The 18,731-nt window shown below is 41.7% G+C and overlaps 1 protein-coding gene across 1 annotated transcript in view; it reads right to left on the bottom strand.

Moving 5' to 3' along the window:
• LOC121443063 (constitutive coactivator of PPAR-gamma-like protein 2) overlaps nt 1-18,731 on the bottom strand; it is a 138,028-nt gene that overhangs the window by 103,669 nt on the left and 15,628 nt on the right. The gene's annotated exons all lie outside the window — the stretch shown is intronic.

Here is an 18,731-nt window from a genome sequence, read left to right as displayed (position 1 = left end):
GCTTCAAGTATTTCCATAAGCCTATTTCTTCTTAGACAAATTCCTTGATGATTCTCCCCTCTTCGCCCTTTTTAATTTTTATTTTATTTGCTTTAGTTAATATATTTATTTGGGGAGACATCCTTCCGCATATGTGTTGAGGTCAGATGACAATTGGCAGAAATTGGTTTCCTCTTTCTAATCATGTGAGTCTATGAGACTGAATGCAGATCATCAGGCTTAGTGGCAAGCACCTTCCTCACACACTGAGCCATCCCACTCCCCAGCCCATATACACACAGCTCCTTCAGTCTTACAGCATCAAGACAGATCATACAGGCACAGAACCAACTTGAAAAAAGCATCTCCAATCTTCAAAAACCACAAGATCTATCTTTTATTTTTTTCTTATTGTTTTCAACACATCCTGACTGCAGTTTTCCCTCCATTCTCTTCTCCCATCATCCCCTGCGTCCCCTAAATTACTCTCCTCTAGATACGTTCCTCCTCCATTTCCCTTCAGGAAAACAGCAGACCTCCCAGAGATATCATATATGTTATGGCTGATAGGTTAGTGTTTTTGTAGAACTCTGGGGTGTCTCTAACTCTTTTGCCTGCTTTGGGATCCTTTTCCTCCTGGGTTGCCTCATCCAGCCTTGATAGGAAGGGCCATGCCTACTATTATTGTATTGTATTATTGTATTGTATTGTATTATTGTATTGTATTATTGTATGCCATGTTCAGCGGCTATTCCTGGAGGGATTTCCTGAAAGTTAGTACTTATCAAAGTTAAATCAAGATCAAATAAACAATTTAAATAGACTTATAACCCCTAAAGAAATAAAAACAGTCATTAAAATCTCCCAACCAAAAACAGCCCAGGATCAGACGGTTTTGCCACAGAATTCTAACCAGACTTGCAAAGAAGAACTAATACCAAAACTGGACAAATTATTCCACAAAACAGAAACAGAAGGAATATTGTGAAATTCATTTTGAGCCCATAGTTACCCCGATACCCAAACCACACAAAGACTCAACAAAAAAAGAGAGAGAATTATAGACTAATATCCCTTATGAACATTGATGCAAAAATACTCAATAAAATACTGGTAAACCAAAGCAGAAAACACATAAAAAATTATCTGCCATGATCAAGCAAGCTTTATCCCAGAGATATAGGGGTGGTTCAACATACAAAAATCTGTCCTGTCAATATAATCCATCATACAAGCTGAAAGAAAAAAAAAACACAAGATCATCTCCTTAGATGCTGAAAAAGCCTTTGACAAAATCCCTTCCATGATAAAGGTCTTGAAGAGAGCAGGGATACAAAGAACATACCTAAACATAATAAAGGCAATATACAGCAAGCCAACAGCCAACATCAAACTAAATGGAGAGAAACTCAAAGCAATTCCACTAAAAGCAGGAACAAGACAAGGCTGTCTAGTCTCTCCGTATCTATTTGATATAGTACTTGAAGTTCTAGCTAGAGAAATAAGACAACTAAAGGAGATTAAAGGGATACAAATTGAAGAGGAAGAAGTCAAAGTATTGCTATTTGCAGATGATATGATACTATACATAAGCGACCTCAAAAATTCTACCAGGGAGCTCCTACAGCTAATAAACACCTTCAACAAAGTGAATGGATACAAGATTAACTCAAAATAAAATCAGTATCCCTCCTTTATGCAAATAATAAACAGGCAGAGGAAGAAATCATGAAAACAATACCTTCATAAAAGCCACAAATAATATAAAATATCTTGGGGTAACTATAAGCAAACAAGTGAAAGACCTATATAACAAGAACTTCAAGTCTTTGAAGAAAGAAACTGAAGAGGAAGGGGGCTGGAGAGAGTGGTTAAGAGCATTGCCCAGTCTTTCAAAGGTCATGAGTTCAATTCCTAGCAACCACATGGTGGCTCACAACTATCTGTAATGAGGTTTGGTGCCCTCTTCTGGACTGCAGGCATACATGCAGACAGACTATTATATACATAATAAAAAATAAATATTAAAAAAAGAAACTGAAGAGGATATCAGAAAATAGAAAGATCTTCCAATGCTCATGGATCAGTAGGATTGACTTAGTAAAAATGGCCATCCTACCAAAAGCAATCCACAGATTCAATGCAATCCTCATCAAAATCCGAACATAATTCTTTTCAGACTTTGAAAATACAATACTCAACCTCAGATGGAAAAACAAAACAATCAAAAAAAACAGAATAGCTAAAACAATCTTGTAAAATAAAATAAAAAAACTTCTGGAAAGCCGGGCGGTGGTGGCGCACGCCTTTAATCCCAGCACTCGGGAGGCAGAGGCAGGCGGATCTCTGTGAGTTCGAGACCAGCCTGGTCTACAAGAGCTAGTTCCAGGACAGGAACCAAAAGCTACAGAGAAACCCTGTCTCGAAAAACCAAAAAAAAAAAAAAAAAAAAAAAACTTCTGGAAGTATCACCGTCCCTGATTCCAAGCTGTTCCACAAAGCTATAGTAATAAAAACAGCACGGTGCTGACATAAAAATAGACAGATAGATCAGCGGATTCGAACCAAAGACCAAAAAGCAAATCCATACACCTGTGGACACTTATTTTTAACAAAGAAGCAAAAACTATACAGTGGAAAAAAGAAAGCATCTTTAACAACTGGTGCTGGATGTCGGCATATAGAAGAATGCAAATAGATCCACATCTATCACTGTGCATAAAACTCAAGTCCAAGTGGATCAAATACCTCAATACAATCCAGATACACTGAACCTGATAGAAGAGAAGGTGGACAACAGTCTTGAGTGCATTGGCACAGGAGACAACTTCCTGAACAGAACACCAATAGCAGGCACAAAACCTGACAATTAATAAATGGGACCTCATGAAACTGAAAAGCTTCTGCATAGCAAAGGACACTGCCCACAGGACAAAATGGAAGCCGACAGAATGGGTAAAGATCTTCAACAGCTCCACATCTGACAGAGCGCTAATTTCCAAAACATAAAGAACTCATGAAACTAGAAATCAACAAACCAAATAATCCAATTAAAAATGGGTTACAGATCTAAACAGAGAGTTCTCAACAGAAGAAATTCAGATGGCCGAGATACCACATCCTTAGCCATCAGGGAAATGCAAATCTAAATGACTCTGAGATTCCATTTTAGACCTGTCAGAATGGCTAAGATCAAACACAAGTGACAGCTGATGCTGGCAAGAATGTAAAAACCCGACAGTCCTGTAGCGCCCGTGCCACGACAAGACAGTCCACAAGCTGGAAACCGAGCCGGGAACGGGGCTGAGAGACTTTAAAACACATAGACAGAGACACAGACACGGGTCATCCTTGATACAGGAATGCCAATGCCAAGTTTACTGTGCTCAGAGAAAGCTTATACAGAGATCCTTAACCACGCCCAGGTCTCGGGATCTTTCAGCTGCCGGCCCACCAGCTTGCCATCAAGGTCTGGTGCTCAGAGCAGCTGCAGACAAAGTCTCGCGTTCAGAGTAGCTGTCGGCTGCTCAGAGCAGAGGAAAACAAGTTTTGCCCAGAGCGGCTGCAAGCATAGGAAAAAACAAGCCGCTCACAGGGAATTCAGGGTCTGGAGATTCACAGCCCCCAATAGCTGCCAACACAAGTGGAACACTCCTCCCTGCTGGTGTGAGTGCAAACTTGTACAGCTACTTTGGAAATAATGATGGCAGTTTCTCAGAAAACTGGGAATAGCTCTATCTCAAGAGCCAGCAATGCCACTCTGGGGCATATATACAAAGGATGCTCCATCCTACCACAGGGACACTTGCTCAACTATGTTCATGGCGGCTTTATTCAAAATAGCCAGAACCTGGAAGCAGCCTAGATGGCCCTCAACCAAAGAATGGATAAAGAAAATGTGGTGCGTTTACACAGGGGAGTATTACTCAGCAGTAAAAAAACAATGGTATCATAACATCTGAAGGCAAATGAATGGAACTAGAAAAAATCATCCTGAGACAACCCAGAAAAACAAGCATGACACTGATAATTGGATATCAGCTGTAAAGGATAACCATGTGGAATTGAATTCACAGACACAAAAAAGCTAAGTCACAAGGAGGACTCGGGGGGGGGGTCCTTAAATCTCCCTGGGAAGGGGAAATAGAATAGATTGGGGGTGGGTGGGGATGGGAACAGGAGAGATCTGGTGGGGGAAAGATGGAGGGGAAGAGTACTGGAAGAGACGACTGGAATGGAGGGGGCAGCTCTGGGACGAGCAAGAAACCTAGTGTAACGGAAACTCCCAGGAAGCTACAAGGCTAACCCTAGCTAAGACTCCTAGTAATAGGGGATAAGTGGCCTAAACTGGGCATCTTCTGTAACCAGGCAAGACTACCAACCCAACCGCATAACCTTCAATCTACCATTTGTCCTGCCTACAAGATGTGCTGGGGCAAAGTTGGAGCAGAAATTATTGGAATGGTTAACCAATGTCTGGTCCAGCCTGAGACCCATGATATGAGAGGGAACCCACCCCTGACAGTTCCTGGAGCACAGGAGCCAGAGGCTAGACAGCCCAGAGACCCAGGATAGAACCAAACACAACTGGCAAATAAAAGTCAATGTAACGAAGCCTAATGCTATTCCGCTATACTTAGAGGTTGGTGCCTAGCCCAACTGTCATCAGGGAGCCTTTGTCCAGCCAGTGATGGAAACACATGCAGAGACCCACAGCCAAACATTAGACAGAGCTCAGGGAATCCCATGGAAGAGGGAGAGGAAGGACTGTAGGAGCCAGAGGGGTCAAGGACACCACAAGAAAAGCTACAGAATCAAGTAACCTGGGCTTATAGAGGCTCACAGAGACTGAACCTCCAAGCAGGAAGCCTGCCCGGGACTGACCTAGGCACTCTGCATGTATGTTGCAGCTTTACAGCTTGGTGCTCTTGTAGGACTCCTAATAGTGGGAGTGGGAGCTGTCTCTCTGCCTCTTTTGCTGGCTTTCAGGACCCTTTTCCTCATACTGGATTGCCTTGACCAGGCTTAATAGAAGGGGAGGTGCCTAATCTTATTGTAACTTAATATGCCATGTTTGGTTGATATGCATGGGAGGCCTGTTCTTTTCTGAATAGAAAATGAAGGGTGGATGGGGGGGGAAAGCAGATGTGGGGGAGGGTCTGTGAGGAGAGGAAGGAGGAGAACTGAAGTTGGAATGTAAAAAAAAATAGTAACACGCAGAGGACCTAGTGTAGACCCATCTAGGCTCTATTATTTTATGACTATTTCGCTTGCCATGTATGTCTGCCCACCAATTGCATGCCTCACTTTTGGAGGCCTGAAGTGGGCAGTAGATGGCTTGGATTGGAACAGATGGTTGTTAGACCATGTGGGTTTCGAGACTCAAACCAGGGTCTTCTGAAAGAGCAGATTGTGTTCTTAACTGTTGAACCATCTCTCCCGGCCCCTACAGGTTCTATCATACTCGTTTATATTTCTTTTATTAATTTTCCCAGCCCAATCAGTTTTCCTCCTTTCCTCTCTCCTCTCCTCCCAGTCCCCCCCCATCTCACCCCCACCCACTCCTCCTCCTGTTTCTCTTCAGAACGGGGTGGGTGTCCCATGGGTATCAACCAGCCATGGCAGATCAAGTTGCAGTGAGACAAGGCACCACCTCTCCTATTAAGGCTGGGCAAGGCAACCCACTAGGAGGAAAAGGTCCCATGAGCAAAGTCTAACCGCAAGATGCAAGAGACAGAGGAAACCGAAGAAAGACTACCAACGTTACAAAAAAGGAAAGCAACGAACTACAGAAATGATGCCCGAGAGAGCCCAGAACATGCCTTTAATCCCAGCACTCAGGAGGGAGAAGCAAGTGGATCTCTGGGAGTTCAAGGTCAGCCTGGTCTACAGAGCTAGTTCCAGGATAGCATTAGCTACAGATAAACCCTGAGTCAAAGAATAAATTTTTTTTTTAAAAAAAGGAAAGCAGCACAGCCTCTGACCTCTATAGCAGATGTATACCTGGACTGCAGATTATTTACATCTCAGGTAGCCAAGTAATAAACATTATTAGTTATGTACTATGTTCTAGACACTGTTTCAAAACCATCTCCTGGCAGGGCGGTGGTGGTGCAGGCCTTTAATCTCAGTTCTCAGTACTGAAACAGAAACAGGCAGATCTCTGTGAGTTTGAGACCAGCCTGGTCATAGAGTTCCAGAACAGGCTCCAAAGCTACAGAGAGACCCTGTCTCCAAAAACAAAAACAAAACAAACAAACAAAACTATCTCCTGTATACTAAACTTGATAACATCATGAGGGATTGTGTGCTGATTTCCAATGGAGCGCTGGAAGTAGTTGAGATTGCCAAATTCTCTATATACTGTTATTACACACACACACACGGGGGGGGGGGCAGTCTACGAAGAACATTTACTGTTGATCTTATATGTATGTTTGGGGCTGACCACTTAGAACTAGGTTAAGCTGTAAGAGGACTCATCTCTGGAGAAGACCTGTTGATTGCTTGCAGCTCTTCATTTAAGGGTAGGACCGTGTGACACTTCACCCATCCACGCTGTTCTTTTCCAGGTCCTGTTTAGGAAACCACACTGCTCAAGTTTCCGAAGTGTAGCTCTCTGTCGTGTCTAGAAGACACTGGCTAACAGTGGATGATCGAGTCATCTGGATCTTCCCCTCTTCCTGCCCCCTTTCCCATGGCCTTCCCTGAGCCTTAGGAGTAAAGGCTGTGCTGTGGAACTGTTGGATTATGGCAGTTTCCTTTTTAGTCGCTGAAGAATTTCCATCATTTTGTCCATAGCAGTCCCTTTACTGACCATCCCACCAATACTGCACTGAAGTTCCATTTCCCTACTTCCCTGAACATTTATTTTCATCTGGGAAATACAAATCAAAACTCTATTAGAGCGATTATCATCAAGAAAAAAAAACAAAGCAAGGAATGAGGTTCAGCAACATGGTTCAGAGTAAAGGTGCTTGCTATGCAAGCCTGGCGACCTGAGGTCAATCTCTAGAACTCACAAAGAGGTAGAAGAAAAGAGCCATCTGCACAAAGGTGGCCTCTAACATCCACGCTTGTGCATTGCACATAGGCCCACGAATGCATGCACGTACTCTTAAGAATAATAACAATAATGCTAGAAACAATAAGAGACAAGGAACCTCCCTGTCAGTTCAGCCTGTGTGTGGGTGCCCCATGGTCTTGCCTCCCTTCCCCCTCCTCAGGTCTAGCACAATGGAGGTCACTTTTGCTTAGCAGCAACAACACTACCTGAGAGGCCTGTTCAGCCTTAGAAATCGATGGAGAAAGTCTATGAAAATTTCCACTCCGATCAAAGATTTTTATCCCTCCTACAAGCCATCAAAAATACCAGTTGCTAAAGGGGCTAGACAAATGGCTAGGGTTTTCCTGAGGAATCTTCTGTTATCTAAATTTGATGAGCCGTACTCAACTCTTCTGTCAGATGCTCATATATACAGATGCGAATAGTCTAGCATGCGTGGTGGGGGTGACCCTGCTGTTGAACTGACCATGAATTTGCAACAAATGGTGGCCTGAAGGTTTGAAGCTCTTTTCAATCATTCGTTCGTTCATGTAGTTCTTAGAACACAGGCCTGGGAGAAGCGTGTTTCACGTGTTTTGGAATTTTTCTGGAGTATTTAGGAATCATCAATGGAACTACTCGGTCATCATGAAATGAGTATTAATTTACTGTCTGAAACATGCCCTGAGACCTTAGCACAACTGACACCATGCCAGAGGCACCCTTCTGACCTCAGAACCCAGCATGTAGACCCCAACACCTGCCAAAACAAGAGCAAAGACCTAATCCATCAAAGACTTAGTACATAGTTCAGGATCCAGAAAAGAACCTAACTAAATGCACTAACCTTACTTTTTGGCTTCTATACTTTTGCTTCTCACTGACCAAAGTGTGTCAACTAGAATGTAGGTTTTTTTAAGTTTATTTATTTATTTATTTATTTATTATTCACATGCCATAAGAAGGCACCAGATCTCATTATAGATGGCTGTGGCCATTATGTGGTTGCTGGGAATTGAACTCAGGACCTCTGGAAGAACATCCAGTGCTCTTAACCTCTGAGCCATCTTTCCAGCCCTAGGATGTAGTTTTTGTGAAAGACAAAGAACAGTGAAGCTTGAAGCTGCATGATTTGGGCAAGTTCCCCAGGAAGCCACTGGCCAGCAATGCCTTACTGGCTCTAAGAGTGTCTGTGTGTGTGCACGTGCACTCTGATAGCTGCTTCTCAACAGAGCTCCACCTACATTTATATTTGTAAATGACCACTGTTCAAACATTGCGCACACTTAATGACTCATGCTATCGGAAAGACCTGGTCCTAAAATCCCTCACTGAGATTGCAGTTAGTTTCAAGCTATTTACTCTCTCACCTGGAAGCAATTCTACAACCAAACCTAACGTGAAGAAACTAAGCAGTCCTAACCCACCCTCGGAGAGTTCAAGACCCTCTGTGAGACTTCAGCTGCTATGCTAAGGTGAGGCCCAGCATTTAAAGTTGAGACAGGAGTATCTCTGTGAGTTCAAGGCCAGGCCGATTTCCACTGCGAGTTCCGGGGCAGCCAGGGTTACATAATATGACTCTGAAGAAACAAACTAGCAAATAGACAAAAGAAAGAGGAGGGGGAAGAGAGTGTGGGAGAGAGGGAGGAAGAATGGATGCTAATATTGTTACATATATGACTCCGTCAGATGTTTCCAATGGTGGCTGACCTGGCAGACAAGGACTGGGCAAATGATGAATGAAAATGGTGATAGCAATGCAGTAGCTGGTGACAACGCTTTAGACTGGACAGATGGTTTATAGACTTGGAGAAAAGTCATTCTGCCAATGATCAAGGGAACACATTATGAAAACCTTTGAAAATAGTGACAAAATACTGGCATGCAGAATTAACCTGCCATTAGAAAGGGTTTCTCCCTCCATCAGAAGGAATTCTAAGATAGTAGATTCTGTTTTGTGCTGGGCATGAAGCACAGGCATGCCTCTGTGAGTTCAAGGCCAGCCTATTCTACACAGCAAGTCCCAAGTCAGCCATGCCTGCAGTGACATCTTGCCTCAAAAAACGTTTTTATTTTGCTTTCCTTCCAGATCCTTTTCCATTCAGGAGTAAGACAGACAGCGTGCAATGCTGTGAGACAGATGACTGGAGATTTTGTATGTGGATTCCAAAAGGAACTTCAAAGGAGACTACAGCTGTTCCCTAACCTGCGGGAAAGCAGAGAAACAGAGAGACATGTCCATGCAGCGGCTGCTCTTTCATTGCACTGAAGACTCACTCTCTCAAGTTACTACTTACTCCACACTGTGATACTTCCGTGAAACCGTGTGTTCTATTATTATGCTTAAGCTTCAAGAGCTGAGTCGATAACCAGTATTTACTACATCCAGCATGGAACTGCATGTGGTGGTTACAGCACTGAGCTGACTTGTGGAGCTGATGTCATAGAGATGGATATTCAAGACAGACTCTAGACCAGGCAATTTAAGACATCTTAGCTGAGCAGACGCCTGTGCCTATAGAGCCCAGCACTCAGGAGGCTAAGGCTGGAGGAAGGCCGCAGGTCTGAGGCCAGTACGGGCCTGAGAGACATAGTAGTATGCTCAAGGCCAGCCTGGGCTAGATAGTGGAAGAGTCCTCTTATTTATCCTTCTAATCCTGTTAAAAATGTGTGTTATAGGGCTGGAGAGATGTCTCAGAGGTTAAGAGCACTGACTGCTCTTCCAGAGGTCCTGAGTTCAATTCCCAGCAACCACATGGTGGCTCACAGCCATCCGTAATAAGATCTGGTACCCTCTTCTAGCTAGCAGGCATACAGACATAACACTGTATACAAATAAATAAAATCTTTTTTTTTTTTTTTTTTTCGTTTGCTGTTTTTATTTTTATTTTTTTTTTAAATAATTTTTTTTTATTAAGAAAAGAAGAAAAAAAAACATAAACAAAAAACAAGTTTCCACCTCCTCCCAGCCTCCCATTTCCCTCCCCCTCCTCCCACCCTTCTCCCCCTCCTCCCACCCTTCTACCCCTCCCCCCACTCCTCTCCCCCTCCCTCTCCAGTCCACAGAGCAGTCCAGGTTCCCTGCCCTGTGGTAAGTCCTAGGTCCTCCCCCCTCCGTTTTAAAAAATGAGTGTTATATCATTAATTCCCCTTCTTTCCCTGAAATAGGGACAACTGAAGTTTCAAAGTTGTTTTTTTTTTTTTTTTGAGACAGGGTTTCAAACTTTTTTCATTATTAACTTGGCCCAAAATACAGTTATATGACAGAACTTGAATTCTTATTTTAAAATAATTTTCTTTTCACACCAAGTATGTTATCTCTCTAATACATACAACTAGAAAACATCCATTTTTCTGATCAATAAACACCAAGCCATAAAGTATAAGTAGGCTGTGAGCCTGTCAGTGGCATAGTTATTATAGCCATTTATATCTTCAGGCAGGACTATGGAAAACAGCAAAATAAATTATTTAAAGTAATTTCACACCAAAGATAATACCATTTTCTGATCTTGTTGTGTAGTGCTTTCTTCCCAGATTATAACCTTCCATCTTGAAGGAGAGCTTCAGACACATGGTGAGGAAGGGGAGCTGAATGAAATAAGATACTCAAGGCAGGGGTCCCTATCAGATAACCTGCCTATCCTGTATTTACATTATGACCCCTAACAGTAGCAAATTGCAGTTATCAAGTATCAAAGAAAAGAATTTTATGGTTGGGGGTCACCACAGCGCGAGGAACTATACTAAAGTGTCTCAGCATCGGGAAGGTTGAGAACCACAAACCCAAGGGTTCTTGAACCAGAGGCTGCAAATGCTTACAGGAGGTAGGCAGCTAGCAAAATAAAGGAAAGAAGTTGACCCCAGAAAAATCAATTTCCAGAAATGTAATTTTAAAATTAAATTGTGTTTTCTAGATGTTAACAGTACATAGAGCAAAATACTGGACTTCACAGGTTAGAAACTGGATTTAAACCAGACAAGTGAGGACTGGGAAGGCGGCTCAGTGGTTTAGGGCACTTGCAGCTCTTGCAGAAGACCTGGATTTCATTCCCAGCACCTACATGATAGTTTATAACCATTCATAACTTCTGTTCCAGGGGGTCCTCTTCAGGCCTACTTGGGCAGAAGACATAAATGTGGTGTACATACATGTAGGCAAAGCATTCATACCTATAAAAGTGAAAATTAGTTTTTAAAAAAAAACAACTGGAGTTGGAGAGATCTCGCAATAGTTAAGAGTACTTGATGCTCAATCGGTCCTCAATCTTGAGGACCAGAGTTCAAAATCTGGCACCCACGTCAGGTGGCTCACAACTGCCTGTTAACTCCAGCTCCAAGGGATCCACATCTTCTTTTGCCCTCCACAGGCACCTGCAGACACATGTATACATATACTCATATAAACACACACGCAGTGATAATGTTCAAAAAACAGACAATTGCAAGGCATGGTGATACATGTATTTAATCTGAACACTCAGGAAACAGGTAGGTAGATTTCTGTAAGTTCAAAGCCAGCCTGGCCTACACTGTGACACCCTGTCTCAGAAACAAAAACAAAAACCAGAAAAGGCTTTTAATCGCAGCCCTTGGGAGGCAGAGGCGGGTGGATCTCTGTGAGTTTGAGTCCAGTCTGGTATACAGAGTGAGTTCTGGGATAGTCATAGCTGTTATACAGAAAAACCCTGTCAAAACAAAACAAAACAAAACACACACACACACACACACACACAGAGAACCCCAAAACCCAGACAATTTCAACCATTGCATTAAAAAAAAACCCACAAAAATACAAAAAACACTCTTCTTAGAGCAAGAAGCCCTATGCTCCTGCCAAGCAGTCTTCAGGTCTTAATGTTTTTATGAGACACAAGGGCTGGAGAGACAATTGCTCAATAGTTGAATTCACTGGTTGCTCTTCTAGAGGACCTAGGTTTGACTCCCAGCATCCTTAAGGAAGCTCACAATCATGTATTATCTCCAGCCCAGGAGATCGTGTGTTTCTGTTTCAAAAGGGAGCTTCCTAAGTCCAACAGTGATAGCACTTGAACCCAGAAACCAGCCTCCTCAGTGCCAGGATTAACGTTCGCCACCACATTTAGCAGGGTTTTTTTTTCCCTCCAACACACAAAAATCAGGGATTCCTAGATTTAACTGATAGGCTGCAGTTTTTTCTTTTTGATTTCCTGACACAGGGTTTTGCCATGTAGCCCTGAATGTCCCAGTCCTTGCTGTTTAGCCCAGGCTAGCCTCAAATTAGCAGCAATCCTCCTGCCTCAGTCCATCAGTGCGGAGATTCAAGTACATGCCACCACAACTGATTTTACATCAAAATTGTTAACAAAATTGTTGCTGATTTACAACAACATTGGTTGTATCCAAATACAAGTTCAAAGCAGCACCAGCTGGATGCCTTGAGGAACAGAATGATGAGCACCCCCCCCCTTCTTTTCCATCTTAGTAGGTTGGGCTCGAGCTCTCGCTCACAGACTACAACTCAGCTTGAGGGCTGCAATCGCCTCGACGCGCCACTTGTAAGCTCACTCTCGAGGTCGTTGGCAGCATTCAGTTCCTTGCAGGGTGTTGGGCAGAGGGTCTCGGGAGTTCTTCACCAGCCTTTGGGTCAGAAGCTGCCCTCAATCTTAGAGCCTGAAAAATTGCCTTTAACAAGATTCCAGATGGCGTACATCTGTAAGTTGGAACCACACTTTACTATTCACCAGCTATGACGAAGCTAAGCGTATAGCTACGTGGGTAATATTTCTTTTCTGTGGCTGCTTTGTAAAGCTTCGCAAGTGACTGGATATCCTGGCACTACTTGTCCCATAAATGTCCAACCACTGTCTTTAACACACGAAGCAACGGCAGTTTTCTACCTCCACAGATGCTTCTTTGTGGTGTCATTTCTACATTCAACAGAAGGCCCTAGATAAAACCCCTGCCTACGGGAGGTTTCTAGGCATTTTCACTTAACAAACCACTGCATTTCACGGATGCATCACTTAATTTCGTCTGTATTAAATACAGCTGAATTCCAAGCCAATTTCAAAACGCTTTTCAGCATCCGTCATTTTTGTATTCTGGTCATTCCTCTTGCAATGGTTTATTTTTAAATAGTATCTTAAGTTGGAGTATTTCGGGAGACATGTTTTATTTAGATACATGGGGAAATTAATCAGTTCCACACAAAAAAAACTGGTTATCTTATTTTCCTTTATGATCTTTTTGTGTGTATAATCTCAGTCGTCAAATTGGTGGGATTACAGATGTGAGCCACCGTGCCCAGTTCTACCTATTTAGTTTTGTAAGTTTAAAGATGGAACCAAGGGCTTTGCACAAGTTAACAAGTAATAATATACCATGGAGATTCATCAACATATCATAAATATGCGATTCTTCTTGCATAACCTTTTTCCTTTGCATAGATAGTGAGTATTCAGTCATTAAAACTATTATCTTAAACTTATAAACACAACTAATAATTGAGTTACCCATTTCCATTCAACAAATCAACTCAAAAACTCCGTGGCTTAAAGCATTTATTATTTCAGTAGCATCTACACCATCAGTCTGCAGTCAGGTCATCAAGGCTTAGTGGGAAGGATCAACTTCTAAGACCACACCACGGTGTTGGCAGGATCCACTTTCTTGCAGATTGTTGGACCGAAGGCTGCTGTTCCTCACTTGGTGTTGGTTGGAGGCTGCCCCACATGCCTTACCATATGAGCCTCAACACAGGGCAGTTCACACGGCAGCTAGCGTCATCAGAGTGATAAAACAATGAGCGGGAGGCAAGGAAGAAGGGGAAGGAGAAGATGGGAGTTATAACATTTTTATAATCAAATCTTATTATGACCTGGAAATATTCCATTTCTTTGTTGTTTCATTAGAAACAAGTAACTAGGTCCAGTCACCATAGGAGGTGGAAAGAGATTACATAAAATTATGAATATCAGAAGATGGCGATTGCTGAGCATCATTATAGAAGATTCTTTGTATCACTGTATCATGAAGACACCAGGGCCCAAAAGATATGCCAATAAATGAATGCTTTGTGGCAGGCCAAATGGGTACTGCTAGACAATCTGATTTGTTGAGAATAGCTGGAAAGTCTGACTTTCAGGGGCAACATTTCGTAACTGTTAGAAGTTGACAACAAATTCCAATATCCTGAAAAGCTAATGTGTTCAAACAAATGGCAGTATCATGAGACTTATTCAAGTTGATTCCTTACTATTCAGTCCAAACACATGACTTCAAATCCTAGGGAACACTTGATCAAAAACAAAACAAAAAAGTGTTCATTCATCCTCTTCCCCACAAAAGTGTAGGTCAAACAAAGGTTTGAACAATACAAAAAACTATGTGCATAGGTCATATATAACCTATGGGCTACCACTTAAGAGAGTTCTGCCTAAACCTTAGTAATAGGCCTTAGGTATCTGGTATGCACATTGGTGTAGGAGGGTCATCTGTCTAGGTGTTACTTTCACAGTTTAAATAATGAGACTGCCTTGGCCTTTTGATAGGCCAGCCCTTAGGTGGGTGGAGTAGACAGAACAGAATTCTGGGAGGAAGAAGGCAGTGTGGCAGACGCCATGATTCTCCTTCCCAAGACGGATGCTGGTTAGACTCATGCCAGTAAGCCACAGTCAAGTGGCAATACAGATTAGAAATGGGTTAAATTAATATGTGAGAGTTAGCCCATAAGAGGCTAGAAATAATGGGGGAGGCAGTGTTTAAATGAACAGTTTCCGTGTAATTATTTTGGGTTAAGCTAGCTGGGTGGATGGAACAAGGGGCCTGCGCCTCCCTTTACTACACATATCTTGGTTCTGCCACTTCTGCTGGCCATGGCCCTGGGCTTATGACAAGGGTCAGAAAAAAATGTCCCTAGAGAATCATACTGTATTTTTTTGTATTATGAACAAGACTAAGAACCCAATGAATATTAGTTGAACTAATGAATTCCACAGTGCATTATTTAGCACAAGTTGTCTGGCACAAAGTAGGTGTTCAAAACTGTTAATTGAACTGAAAAGAAAATAGAATGCTAATAAGAAAAACAGGATGATGACACTAGAGAATGAATAACAGACATATCATGAAAATCATGCACACCAAGCCATCCTAAATTCAGAGCATTAGAGATGACTGTGTTGGTGAGGTGGCTCAGCAGCTGAAACTACTTGCCATACAAGCCTAGTGGCCTGACTTTGATTTCTGGATCCCATGGTGGAAAGACAAAATCAATTCTCCAAAGTTGTCCTCTGACCTTATGCAGGCTGTGGAACATGTGTGTCCCCCATACATACAGATTTATAATTTATAATCATAATCAGCTGGATGGTGGTGGCACACACCTTTAATACCAGCATTCAGTAGGATTCAGTAGGCAGAGGCAGGCAGATCTCTGAGAGTGAGGCCAGCCTGCTCTACAGAGAATTTAAGGATACCCAGGGATATATAGTGAGACCCTGTCTGCCTCAGAAAAAAACAAATAAAAAAATCATCATAGCCGGGCAGTGGTGGCGCACGCCTTTAATCCCAGCACTCGGGAGGCAGAAGCAAGTGGATCTCTGTGAGTTCGAGGCCAGCCTGGTCTACAAGAGCTAGTTCCAGGACAGGCTCCAAAGCTACAGAGAAACCCTGTCTCGGAAAAACTTAAAAAAAAAATCATCATAATAAAGTCAGAGTGAGATGATCTATGTCCAATCAACTTGACACACATTATTTTGGTTAAAGTAATAGTAGATGGTATTTGTATATACCTTCTAATGGTCAAGTACTTTATTAAATAGTTGAACACTTAAAGTCTGTTGTATCATTTTATTGCTATCTTCATCTTCCAGACACAGCTAGTAGAAAAAAAGAACAGAGATTTAAAACCAGGATGTCTGGTTCAAAACCAATGCTCCTAGGCAATATTTCATATAATCTGAATGTAAGAAAAGGTGTTCTAAAGAAAGTAAAAATGCAACCATAAAATGTAACTATACTCTCTTGAGATAAAGATTTTGAAACCAAGTAGAAGGTTCATGTCTTAGCCCAATCATGTCATAACAGTACAATGAGGACAATAACTATACTAAGACAGAGATTCTGAGGACTAAATGATCTCTATGTATGGCACCCAGTCCATTTAATAGCTATTATTATTTTTATCAAATGGGATTATATACTGTAAATACACTGCTTTACATAGCTAACAAAGTTCAGTGTCACAAACAAGAATTTGGTAAGCAGTTTGTAATGAGTTTATTTACTAGAATTTACCCAAAATCAACACATAATACTGGTTCTAAATCCTTGTACATAGTATGTTGTTTTAAAACAAATTCTTGCTCTCTTGGAACTCATTTAAAAGAGAATTCAGTGCTTAGAAGGTATGCAAATTTGAGTTCAAGACCAGTCTTTGCCTACATAGGACAGCCATGGCTACCTAGAGAGACCTTGTCTCAAAAAAAGAGAGAGAATTTTAATTTGAAATGTAAATACTAGAAAAAAGAAAAAAAACACAAGAGATAAGAAAAAGAACACTCAGGTGGCACATGGGAAGGTGTCATTTACCTTAGCTGGATAAGAGATTTCATACTGACAATGTTTTTAGATATTTTTATTTTATTTATGTGTATGGGTGTTTTGGCTGCATATATGTGTGTGTACCAGGTATGTGCCTGGTGCACTCAAGAGGCCAGAAGGACATCAGATCCCCTGAAATTGGAGTTACAGGTGACTGTGAGCTGCCATGTGGGTGCTGGTAACAGAGCCTGTATCCTCTGGAGGAGCAGTCAGTGTTTAAACTGCTGAGCCATCTCTCTAGACTTGATAGTGACAGTTTTCAAACAAAAACAAGAATTTTCTATACTTTAGTTAAGGGAACTCAGAAATGTACAGAGCTGAGGGCAGGCATGGTGGGATATGCCTATAATCCTAGCAACCAGGATGATAAGGCAGGTGAATGACAAGTTTGAGACCAGCCTGTTTATACAGTAATTTACTGTTTTTTTCTAAAGGAACTCTGGGGGGTGGGGACGACTGCAGATTATAAACCGCTTCCATCAGACACTCCGAGAACTGGGGGAACAAAGGACAGACCATTCCAAAGACAGACAGATGGGAAGGCCATCATAAATCACACAAAGGAGATAATAAGATGCTGAAGACGGGGCTGGGCAGATGGCTCAGTGATTAAGAACACTGGCTGCTCTTCCAGAGGTCCTGAGTTCAATTCTCAGGACCCACATGGTAGCTCACGACCATCTGTGGTAAGGTCTAGTGCCCTTTTCTGGCCTGCAGGCATACACTTGAGCAGAACCATGCATACAAAATAAATTTAAAAATAGATGCTGACAACAGAAAAAATAGAAAGGCTAAGAAATGATAAATAGTATGTAGTACATGACTCCAGTTCTAGGGCCAAAACCAGGAAGAAGAACCAGAAGCACCACCAAAAGGTGAGCCAGATGGTCCAAAAGGAGAAGAAAGAAAAAAAGAAAGAAAGAAAGAAAGAGAAATTGGCAATCAAACTATAGGATAAGTCCAGTTATAATCCTCAAATCTAGTTGGAGAATTTGGTATGGCTGTGACTTCTCCTGTATAACAATCAACAAGGGAGGAAAATAATCCAATTTATCACTAACTGTGCAAAGGCTAGAGCTAGTACCATGTTGAAAAAGAACCTGTTGCTTGAGACTAAGCTATTCTAGGAGCCTGCACACAAAGAATATTACAAGTCAGAGAACCAGGGGATACTCCAGCACAGTCTGAGGGGGGACTGCCGTACTGTGAGATGACAGTACAGGAGAAAGGGAGAGACTAAGATGGGTTAAAGAAAGAGACAAAGAACAAGAAGACAGGAAGGAAAAGTGGTAGGGAAGAGAGAGAGAATTTAGAAGGGAAGGAAATGGGGGAGGTGGATTTGATTAAAACACATTATATATGTAAGAAATTCTTAATTAAGATGAAAGTTTCCCTAGCAATTCAACATCTGGACATTTTTCCACAGAACGTACACTTGAATAATGCTATGGGAAAGTGAGTGTGACAGGTATATAGGCTACCTCCCCTGCTTCTGTAAATCTTTGTTGCAGCAGCTCATTTGCTGGTATACTGCAGAATAATCAACACAATATAGGAAAAATGAAGAACAAATAAATCCAGATACTATAATACTGGGTACCTTAAATATCCCACCCTTATTAATAGATCAACCAGAAAAAAAATAACCAATGAAAAACCTTCAGAGCTAGACTGAACCGTAGGTTAAGTGTATTTAACAAACATATCTACAGGAATATTGCATCTAATAACTGTTAAATACACATTTTCAATAGCCCATGGAATTTTTTCTAAAATATAATGCATTTAGATCATAAAGCAAGACTTTAACAAATTACAAAAATATCAAAATAATTTGTTGTATCTTATCAGATCATAGTGGTATTACAAACTGATAGCAAAAGAAAGTATAGAAATTATACAAACACATGAAGATTAAACTATTTTTTAGTTTGTGTCTTGAGAATCTTGTTATATAGAACTGGCTATAGCGGCATCTGCTATATAGCCAGACTGGCCTTAACTTCAGGGTAACCATCCAAGCCCAGCCTCTTAATAGCTGGAATTATAGACATGTAATACCTGTCTTAAGAATACACTTTCAGTTGATAACTGGATCATGGACGAAATCATCAAGAATTTT

This window comes from Microtus oregoni, unplaced genomic scaffold, assembly GCF_018167655.1.
Source record: "Microtus oregoni isolate MIOR12 unplaced genomic scaffold, Mior012 000099F_ref0000060, whole genome shotgun sequence".
Lineage (NCBI taxonomy): Eukaryota > Metazoa > Chordata > Mammalia > Rodentia > Cricetidae > Microtus > Microtus oregoni.
This window is presented reverse-complemented; position numbering and strand designations above follow the sequence as displayed.